The sequence below is a fragment of the Struthio camelus genome, chromosome 10 (assembly GCF_040807025.1).
Source record: "Struthio camelus isolate bStrCam1 chromosome 10, bStrCam1.hap1, whole genome shotgun sequence".
NCBI lineage: Eukaryota > Metazoa > Chordata > Aves > Struthioniformes > Struthionidae > Struthio > Struthio camelus.
The window spans coordinates 24,910,412-24,920,467 of NC_090951.1; the positions used below are offsets into that span (position 1 = coordinate 24,910,412).

At 58.6% G+C, this 10,056-nt stretch overlaps 1 non-coding gene across 1 annotated transcript; it reads right to left on the reverse strand.

Moving 5' to 3' along the window:
* Positions 1–9,424: 9,424 nt before the first annotated feature.
* On the reverse strand, positions 9,425–9,496 carry TRNAE-CUC (transfer RNA glutamic acid (anticodon CUC)). The gene has a single exon. It is a non-coding gene; the product is annotated as a tRNA-Glu (tRNA).
* Between the last annotated feature and the right edge of the window lie 560 nt (positions 9,497–10,056).

Below are 10,056 nucleotides of genomic sequence, written 5' to 3' on the forward strand. Positions count from 1 at the left end.
CGTGTCCACCTGAGGGTTGAATAACTCCAAGGGTAGAAGTCCCACAGCCTCTCTGGGCCCTGTTCCAAACTTTGACCACCCTCATGGTGGAAACGCGCCTCCCAACAGCTAGCCGGAATCTGCCTTTTTGCAACTCTACGTCTTGTGCCTCTCACCCTGTCACTGTGCGCCTCTGAGAAGAGCTGGCTAAGTTACCTCTAGCCTTTCCCCCGGGTAGCTGCAGACAGCAAGGCGATGGACCCTTGAGCCTTCTCTTCTATGGGCTGAACAAACACAGTCCTCTCCACCTCTCCCTTGGACACCAGGTTCTCCAGCCCGCTGGCCAGCTTGGGAGCCTCCGCTGGATTTGCTCCAGCATTCCAGAGCCTCTCTTGCATGGTCGAGCCCCACCCTGGACCTAGGGCTGGCTCCAGGTGAGGTCTCCCAAGGGCTGAAGAGAGAGGACTCGTGGCGTCCTTCACTCGGCTGGCTACACTCTTGCAAACACAGCCCCGCCTGTGGTTGGCCTTCTTCCCTGCAAGTTCAAGGGAGGGGGTGACCCAGCCATGCCCCCACCACAGCACATTGCTGCTCCTCCCCTTTGGCTTTTTGCAGCAGCTTCTCCCTGCCAGGCATGGGCAGGCAAGCTTGAAAGACCATGGCCACCTGGCCTGCTCTTTGGGGGGCAGCAGTACCACTCGGACTTGGAGACCTCCACAGCTCTGCTCCTCGGCTTACCTGTTCTGCCCTGTTTGGCTGCCTGCAAACAGGAATTGCAGTCCGAGGTCTGGCTTGACGAGGTTCTTGCTGCTTGCTGTCCTCGTCCACTTGAGAGGAGCTCTCCCGAACTGTTTGCAGCAGGCTGAAAACACACAAGCCGGGTGAGGTTATCGGAGTCCCGGATGAGACCGTTCTCCATCTTGTGCTCACAAGCAGCGGCGTGCCAGCCTCTGCAGCACAAGACAGTGCTGCTGGAGCATTTGGTGTATTTGAGCCCTTGTGATCCCATCAAGAGTGAGGGCCCTACAGGCCCTAAGGAAAGCTCTGGATGCCCAGGTGTGGGCCCTCTCTGGATGGCACGAGGAGAAAACCAGTGCCATTTGCCACGCCCGGAGCCTGCAGAGCCCGCTAGCCGCCTCCTGCTAGGGGCACTAAAGGCCGTGAGGTGGTCAGAAAGACTCTGTTTTGGGGTGAAATGGGAAAAGGGGAGGCTTCTAGTGAATTGAATCCAACCTAAAAACCAGGGAAAACGGACACCGCTCTCTGTTGGTGGGGGAGGATGGTCTGACTTTCACGTTCCTCTGGGAAGTGCTCTCATCTACGCTGCAACCAAATGAGGTCCCTTGAAATGTCTAGCAAAGCAGAACAGCTTTGCTGCAACTTCTCAGCTGCTGCAACACCTCTTGCATCGACATCGGTCGTTGTGACACGAGTTGACAACCTTTCAGAGTTCATACCGACGGCGTGTGCGACGGAAACAACTCCTTCCCAGAATGCCAAAAGCACACGGTCACCAGCATGCTTTGCTCCAAGAGCCTCACCTGGCAGCTGGCTTGTTTGCCCGGGTTTTCCATTCTTTCCCTCCCTTTGAGCTGGCCCCAGATAGCGTGGGCGGAGAAAGCCTTTCTCGAGAAAGGAGGCGCTCAGCAGGAGGACTCCCTGGAAGTAGGAAGGGCGGAGACTCTTCAGCAAGCATCTCTGTGAGCGTTTGAACAAGAAGGACAGGCAGCTGTGCTCCAGCTTTGGATCAAAGAGCCCGATTGCCTCGGAGCTCTGCTCCCGAGCAGGTCTTAGGCCCTTGCTGACACAGAATCCTGTCCAGCTCTTCACTTCTGCAGGGCACCCGTCTGCCCTGGAGTACTGTGGCTGTTCTCCTGCTTTCTCTAGCCCATAGGCTTAAAAAGCGGGGCTTGGCTGGGAGGTGCTGGTGACCTCATGGTACCCTCTCCTTTGGGGCGGCTGCGGGCTGGAGGGCATAGTTCCACACGAGAAGGGGAACAGATTCCTGCACATCTATAAGGCGCTCACATGCACAGACGTGCTCTTCTGGCGCATCCAGCCCAAAGACATGCTTAGGGAGATGCACAGCACAAGGCCTGCAATTACCAGCCTCCACAAGGAAGCCACGTTTTGGCACAGCTTCGCAGCCTGTCGCCACTCATCTCCACGTGGTCTTCCTCCCCACTTTCCAGCGCGCTGCTTCCCTGGGAAAGCTAGACCCCCTCCGCCACTGGCAGCTCAAGGCAGGATTTTGATCCCGCGCAGAGCGCGGAGGGATCTTCCTAAATTCCTAAATGCTGCTGCACAGACAGACTCCTGCAACTAAGGAGCAGCTTGCAAGACACACCAGGGCATGGAGTCCCAGGGCCAAGTGCCCCTCAGCAGTGGCAGCTGCTGCAGTTGGTGCTGCAGGACTGCCCGGAGAGCCCCTTCCAGGAGGAGTCCCCTGAGATCTGCCGTGATGAGTAAACAGAGGCACAAGAGAAGCAGCCTACTCCGCCAGGCATCGCCTTTTCAGCTTGGCTCCAGCCCCGTGCTGCGGAGGCCAAAAGGAAAACAAACACACCTCTCTCACCAGTCAGCTGTGACATTACCTTTTCCCTCAGTCTGCTTGTTACGCGCTCTGTCCTTTGCCTCCCGGCCTTTGGCGGCCTTCCGAGACCCTCTGGAGGAAGAGGCTGGTCTCACAGGCGACATCTCAGTCTCCGTCCTGGAAACAAGAAAGGCACCAGAGAGAAGCTTGACACCAGAGGCTCGCAGAAACCTGCGACAGGCTTGCCGTCAATCTAGGAAGACCAAGTCATGCAAAGACTTGTTGGCCGCCCTTCAGATGTCACACTGACAGAGTGTACGGAAGAAGCAACCCCTTCGAAGAACTCCAAGAGCACAAGGGCACCCTCAGCCCTTTTCTCCAAGAGCCTCACCTGGCCGACGACTTGCTTCCTTTGCTCTTCCGCCCCTTCTGCTTTTTACGGCCGGCGCCAGATAACGCGGGTGGCACAGGCCTTTCTTGAGAGAGGAGGCACGCAACGGGAGCACTCCCTGGAAGTAGGAAAGGAGAAGGCTCTTCAGCAAGCGTCTTTGTGAGCACTTGGGACAGGCAGATGTGCTCCAGCATCGGATCAAACAGGCTGATCCCCTTGGAGCCACGCTCTCCAAGAGGTCTTGCTCCCTAGGACGTCCTTGGCACACGCTAGCAGCCTGTTGACAGTCATCTCCAGGCAATCTTTCTCCCCACATTCACGTGCCCGGGATCCGTCAGAGAGGTAGACCCCCCCTCCCCTCCCCTCCAGCATAGACACCTCGTCGCCAAACGTCCTAAAGTGCTAAAGTGAAAGAGGAGCTTGCGCTATCCACCAGGGCGCAGCGCCCCGGGGCAAAACTGCCCTTCAGCGGCACCAGCTGCATTTGTTGCTGTTGGGCCACCCTGAGACCTCCTGCCATCCAGAGTCACTTGAGATTTGCTGCGAGGGGTAAATAGAGGCACAAAGAGGCAGTCTACTCTCCCAGGCACCGCATCTTGACCAGGGCTCCAACCACCTACTGCTGAGGACAAAGGGAACACACGCATGAACACACGCACGCATGCACACTCCCTTCTCTCTCACAAGTCAGCTGTGACATGACCTGTTCTGTCCATCTGCCCTTCTTCTTCAGTGCACTTCAGGGATCCCTGGGAGGGAGATTCCGCCTCTTGTTTTTCAGCCGGAAGCGTCAAATCAAATCTGGAAAGGAGAAGATGCCAGGCTGCAGAAAAGGCACCACGCTCCCTTTGCCGCTCGCATTCACAGTCCGTTGCCAGAGAGCTTTGAGAAGGCCTGCCAAGGCCATAGCTTTCCAAAGCAGAGTACGCAACATCCTTGAGAACTCTCATTCTGAGGAACCGGAGAGGCACAGGCCAGACCTCCGCGGCGTGTGCGCACACGAGAGGCCCCACCAGTCTGGGCCAGGGCTTCCCTATCCTAACGCGGAGAAAGTGTACTCCAGGCCTCCTTGCTGCCCCTGGAGACCATCTCGCCTCCCCTCCTCCTATTCACCAAGCAGGAGCTGAGACCTACTCCACAAACGTACTGTGGCAACACGAAGACACTGCCGGGACCCATGCGAAAAGCCACACTTCCTCTTCCTGAAACCACCAGGGGTCTCGTCCCTGGGGCCTGAAACAGAGACAGAGGTACGTGAGAGCGTTCCGGCGACATGACTGCCTTGCTCCTAAAGGCAGCAAATCTTTCTTGTGCTCAGGGCAGATGCTGCCACCGGGACACCCTGAAACAAAGTTTCCTCTCCAAATGCTAGCCCTCAACTAGGAAAGCAGAAGATGCACAGCTCAGAGCTGAGACTGAGGGACCTCACTGCCAGGTGTTTCGCAAGGGCAAGAGTCAAGACAGTCAACGAGGACGCGCCTTCTCTGTTAGTGGAGAAGTCAGGCACAGGAGAAGGCATTCGATTAGCCAGGGTCTCTGCGGGCCGGGTTTTGCCGGTTGGCTTGCTATGAGCCTTCCTGGAAAGAGAACACCTGGCTCGGACCTGGTGTTAGCCTCACAGGCTCTCCAAGGATTTGGGTGGTTGCATCCATAGCATGGAAGAGGAGCGAGAGAGACCCAGCCCTTGCTTTGCCTTTGCCCAGTGGGTAAGAACCGGGAGCGCCACACGAGAGAGCTGGGGAAGGGCATTGGGCTGGGATGAGGAGACAGGCTGGGACAGGGTGACCATCCCAAGCAGAGCGTGAATGCAGGCCTGGGGCAGAAAAGAGCCGTTCATGGCAGTGGGACGCCAGGGACACTGGGAAGGGCTGGTCAGTGCAGACGGCCCAGCACTCAACCATGGCTTTCTGCGAGGGGAAGCGCCACAGATACCTGCCTGCGTCGTAGACTCTTTCCCCAGAAACTGCCTACTTTTGAGCCCGTAAAAGCCTCGCCATTATCATTTCTAGCACAGAGAGTGGGATGCTGGGCCAGCCAGAGCCTTGGCCTAACGCGGGGCAGCTCGTCCTACGTTCGCCTCTGTCGCCCAGACCACTGCGTACGAGAGACGGACGCTAGAGAGAGTTGGCGTGGCTGGAGACCGTGGCTGCCCCGCTGGCCGGGAAGGTCCTGGCAGGCCAACAGAGATCAGTTCAGTCGTCCTTTGACAGGTGTCCAGAAGAAGTAGGCGTAGCACGGGGAAGTGCTCGACTTACCCCGAGCAGAGCTGCTAGCAGCTTTCCAGTGCCATCCACGGTGAGGAGGAAGTCATCGTAAAATCTCATGGTCACTTCCTGGTCTCGTACGGAGAGAATGCCAATGGCCTTGAAGACAAAGTCCACGGCCTGTCTTTTTGAGATGGCCCGAAAGAACGCCATCACGGTCTCCTGTATGCAGCACTGCACCATTGTAAAAGGCATGTGGGCACACACGGATAGATCCTCGTACCTCAGAGGGACGATTCTTACGTCACCTAGACAGCAGCAAAGGAGGAACAAAGTCACCTCTGCAGCAGGGCAGCGGGCTCCAATCACAAGGTGACAACACTTTCTGGCAAGACAGCGCTGCCTCAGAGCAGGCTCTTGAATCCTCTGCTACAGCGCCTAGGAGCGGTTTATGGAGTCCCTTCCGGGAAGAGTCAGAGCAGCCTGCAAACTGAGGTGCTCAGGGGGCAGCAGTGATTTTGCCAGTGCAGGAATAAAAAAGGGAAACTAACCATTTGGTAGGACCACGTTACCGGAGGGCAGGACAAGTAGGGCAGACGGGTGCAGGTCCCATGAGAAAGTGCGTGGTGCCAGGCCATTGTGACTGTGCCCGCAGCCAGTGCCCTCTGGCTAAGCCTATGCCATGTCAGTAGACGCAAGGAAGAAGCAAAGTGCAAGGACGGCACAGCAGCCCACAGGGTTCTTCTACCCCCCCCGCACCCCCCCCCGACCCCCACCCCCACCCCCACCGCCTCGTAGTCAGCAAATGTCTCCGCTTTTGGGGCCAGCGTCCTATCCCTCCCACACACCGGCTGAAGGCATATTACCAGGAAAGGACACCCAGGGAGCCTTTCTGAGCAGTTGCTCCTGGCTGGCCTCTGCAGCTTGAACAAGCTGAAGTTGTTCTCAGGCCAGCCGGAGGCATTCAGTCATGTCTTCAGAGCAGTTTGCATGCGCCTCAAGCTCGGCGCAAGGGCAGGCAAAGGTTTTAACGTGTCTTCTTACCAGGAACATCTTCTTGAGCGCACCTGGCCTGGTATTCCTTGGCAACAACCTCCGATATACGGAACATGGGTCTCCGAACAATCGAAAGCTCACCGTTCACGGAGCACTCGTAGTGTTTAAGGACATAGAATATCCCCACTCCTAATACCTTGACACCCTGAGAGCAGCAGCGGGAGAGAAGGAACAAGCATAAGCAGCCTGGAGACGAAAAACGGACCGAGGGCTTGCCCGAGCGTGGAGATGCTGCCCTGGGCCCTGCCCACCCCTAGCATGCAAAGGGCAAGATGGGGCACTAGGGAAAGCACACACTCCAGACCTTTCTTTCCTCTTGCTCCTCGGCTCGCCCCCCAAATCTCTTTGGGAAAGCAACAGCAGAGCCAACATTCCTCCCCTACCTACAGTCGGAGGGGTTTCCAACGGCAGGGACCAACCCTGGAACAGGGGCCAGGCTTTGGTTTTTCCATGCTGGCACTGGAGAAGGGAGAAGGCCCAGAAAGTGCCCAGCACTCTCTTCTGCTTTATCGGGACTTCCGTTGTTACCGCCGGTGCCAGAGAAGCTGCTCTGTGGCACATTTGTCCAGGACAGTGTCCTGCGGGGGTGCTCTTTCTCTTTTCAGGGGAGGGAAGCAACGGCACGCCGTGGCACAGGGGTGTCAGGACAAGGCAAACCGTCAGCGTTTCAGGAGGGGAGGACCGAGCCACAAGACCCACCTTGTTCTCTGCCAAGTGCTCTAGAATGTATTCAGAGACGCTGTCCCAAATGGTAACAATCTCTGGAAAGCAAGGGAAAAATCCAAGTCAGCAAGCGCACAACCATTCAGCACCCTGCTCACCAAGGAGGTGACCGGTGCAGGTGAGACGAAACATACCGCCACCCCAATTCCGAACACGCAAGGCGCTCCACGTGGCGGGAGCTGCAGAGCTGAGCTGCGAGGACACCTCTGCCCACTTCTAAGCGAGGCTCCTGTCCTTTCAGGTGGGCATGCCTGAAAGGCATACCCGCCCGCTAGGGAAACGGGGACTAGCTTTCCACGCCAGTGAGAGGACGGTGCCGTGCCCACAGGAGTCGCCCAGGCTCAGGGCAGCCCCAGGTGTCTCCCCTGCAGGAGTCCCGGCTGCCAAACTCACCGCTGGGCCACCAAGGGACGTGCAGACTGGTCTCTCGTGGCACCCACTAGCCCTGTCCAGCCCTGCCCCACAGAGCCCAGCCTTTCCATAGCTCTTCTCCTAGCTGATATGCTCTACAGCAGTCAGGAAATACCTCCTGCAAGCCTTACCGTAGCGGCTGAGATTCCTGAGCGTTGGGAACACGTCTGGCCACAGGTTCTCCATCTTTGCGCCCCCTCACGCTCAATGAGGCCCTGTAGCAGGAGGGGGAGGAGGAAACTTCTCCTCCTCCTCCTTTGCACTTCCCCAGGCAGGCTCCAGCAGTGTTGCGTGGCCTGCCTTCGCCCTCTCGTTGCGCTGCAAAGCAGCTCCTCCAGAGAAGAGCGGTGGCGAGAGCAGCACCCGAAAGCTGGGCTTGCCCAGGCCTCGCAGGGAAGTGCAGGGAGGGGCCCCGTGGCGGGAGGGGAGCTGTGGCTGTGATGCGGCATGTCCCACTGTGACCCCAGCCCGCGTCACCAAGAGGCTGCCAGGCCTCCCGCGACACCCTCCCCCAGACCCTGCCAGGCTTTGCCCACCTCAGCCAAGGGCAGCTGCGCTGGCTGTTTTGGGGTGCTGCCCCCACCCCACGCCGTGGCGCAGCGAGAGCCATGGCGGGGGCGGGGAGGGGGAGCTCACCAGTGTGGTGGCCCCAGATGGGGACGCTGCGCTGCCATTGCTGGCCGCAGGGGCTGTGCTGAGCTCTGCCCTGAAGGAAGGAAGGAAGGGATAAAGGAAGGAAGGAATAAAGAGGAGCCTCGGCAAAGCAAGGGCTGGTGCTGGTTAGGTATACCACAGCCTCTCTGGGTTCTGGAGTCTGGAGTCTGCCTGGGCTCTGGAGTCTGGCTCCGTCTTCTTTACTCCCCCCATCGCGTATTTAGACACACCGACAAGAGCCCCTCTGGGCCTTTGCGTCTCCCGCCTAAACAATCCCAGCTCTCTCAGCCTCTGCTCGTGTGACGGATGCTTCAATCCCTCAAGCCTCTCGGAGGCCTTTTGCTGGACTCGCTCCGGCATGGCCATGTCTTTCTTGTACTGGGCCCAGCGCTTGTGGTACAGGTCTCTCGCTGGCACCTGCTGGACGGCTGCTTGACCTTCCCTCATCACGACTCTAGGTGGAACTAGAGCTCCAAGCGCCCTGTGCTCAGGAATGGCTGACAGAGCTCGCTGGAGCCTGTTAGAGCTTGCGAGAGGTCACAGCCTCCTTTGGCTCAAACTGCTGCACCTGTGTGCTGCCTCGGTGAGCTGTGCTCTCAGCAACGGCTACTTCCTTTCCCCCCGGGCACTGTCCAAGAGTCCGCCAGGACCGTCTCCAAACCGTGCCAAAGGCCGTGCGAATGCAAAATCGGGTCTGGGAGCGTTAAGCGCCACCCCTTGTGCACCAACATCTCGCTGCACTGAGGAACACCTGTGCCATGGCTGAGTGTGGGGGGCAGGTGGGCTTGTTTCCAGGGCTTCTTTCAAAGTGACCGGAGTTGTCCAGGACGTAACAGAACCAAGGGCTGGCTCAGGCTGTGACTATCAGCAGGGCCTAAGCACTGGTTGTTATTGCGAGTCCCCTGTGGCGTAGCAGCAGGACGCGACACCTGGGTGCTGTCAGGGCCCTGAGGGCCTCAGTGGCCCTGACCAGCAATGCTCCACACACCCTGCCCATGGGCCCAGGAGCCCATTTCAGCTCCTCCCTGGGCCTTCTGGCCCCGTCTGCACCAGGAAGCATGGGAAGGGTCTCTCATTGGCATGTGCAGAGCAAAGCTTCACTGCAGAGTCGCCTGCTCCTGCCTCTGTGGGACTGGGTAGTGCAGGGATCTTAGGACTGAAAGACAAGGCAGCTCCTGCGGCAGGTGAGTCACGTCCCGCAGACCCAGAGACCTTTTCTCTGTCACCCAGCGCCTCCCAGGAGCCCTAAGGAAAGGGTATTCTGCAAGGGGATTTGGCAGAAGACAGGGCTGCCCTGGAGCTGGCTGCACAGGCAAGCCCAGGATGGCTGTTGTTGCAACAGAGGAAACGCCCTGTTCCTCGTGCCTGCTCAGAGCTCCTGTGCGTCTGATAGGGTCCCCTTCCTTCCACGCTGCCCCCCAGGTGAAAGGCCTCGCTTGCTGTGGCAATAGGGTTAGCCCTAACCCTAAGCCTTTCCCTGGCTGGGAATCGAACCCAGGCCGCGGCAGTGAGAGTGCCGAATCCTGACCACTAGACCACCAGGGAGGAGAGGCCCAGCCTGCCTGTGCACCCACCGGTGGGCACCAGCCCTGCCCTGCAGGGGACCAACCCCTCCAACCACAGCCCCCCACAGCCGGTCAGGAAGACAAATTGCCGTGGCAGCCCGAGCCTTCCCAGGCAACTCTGCAGGCATTCCTCCTTCTTTCTGAGAACGAGGCCCTCAACCAGAGCCTCTGGGCAGCAGGCACCCTGCAGCGGGAAGGCCCAGGGAGTGCAAGGTGGCGGTCGGCGGGGAGGCTGGTCACTGCTGGACACAGGTTTGCACCTGGAAAGTCCCTGAGCAGAAAATCACAGCTGGGCACAAATCACAGCAGCCTGAGACAACAAAACCCGACAGCACGGGCTTCAAACCCACCTCTCCAAGAAACCGGAGCCAAAATCCAGCTCCTTGCACCACTCACCTATACCCACCAGACTGCAACACTCCTGTCCTGGTGCATGGGTTGGGCTGGGGGAAGTCTGGATTGCCTCTCGCCAGGGGACCGATGCCCCTTCCGGCTGTCCTTGCAGCACAGTGCGAAGCGTGAGCACGCTCTTGCTGCAGG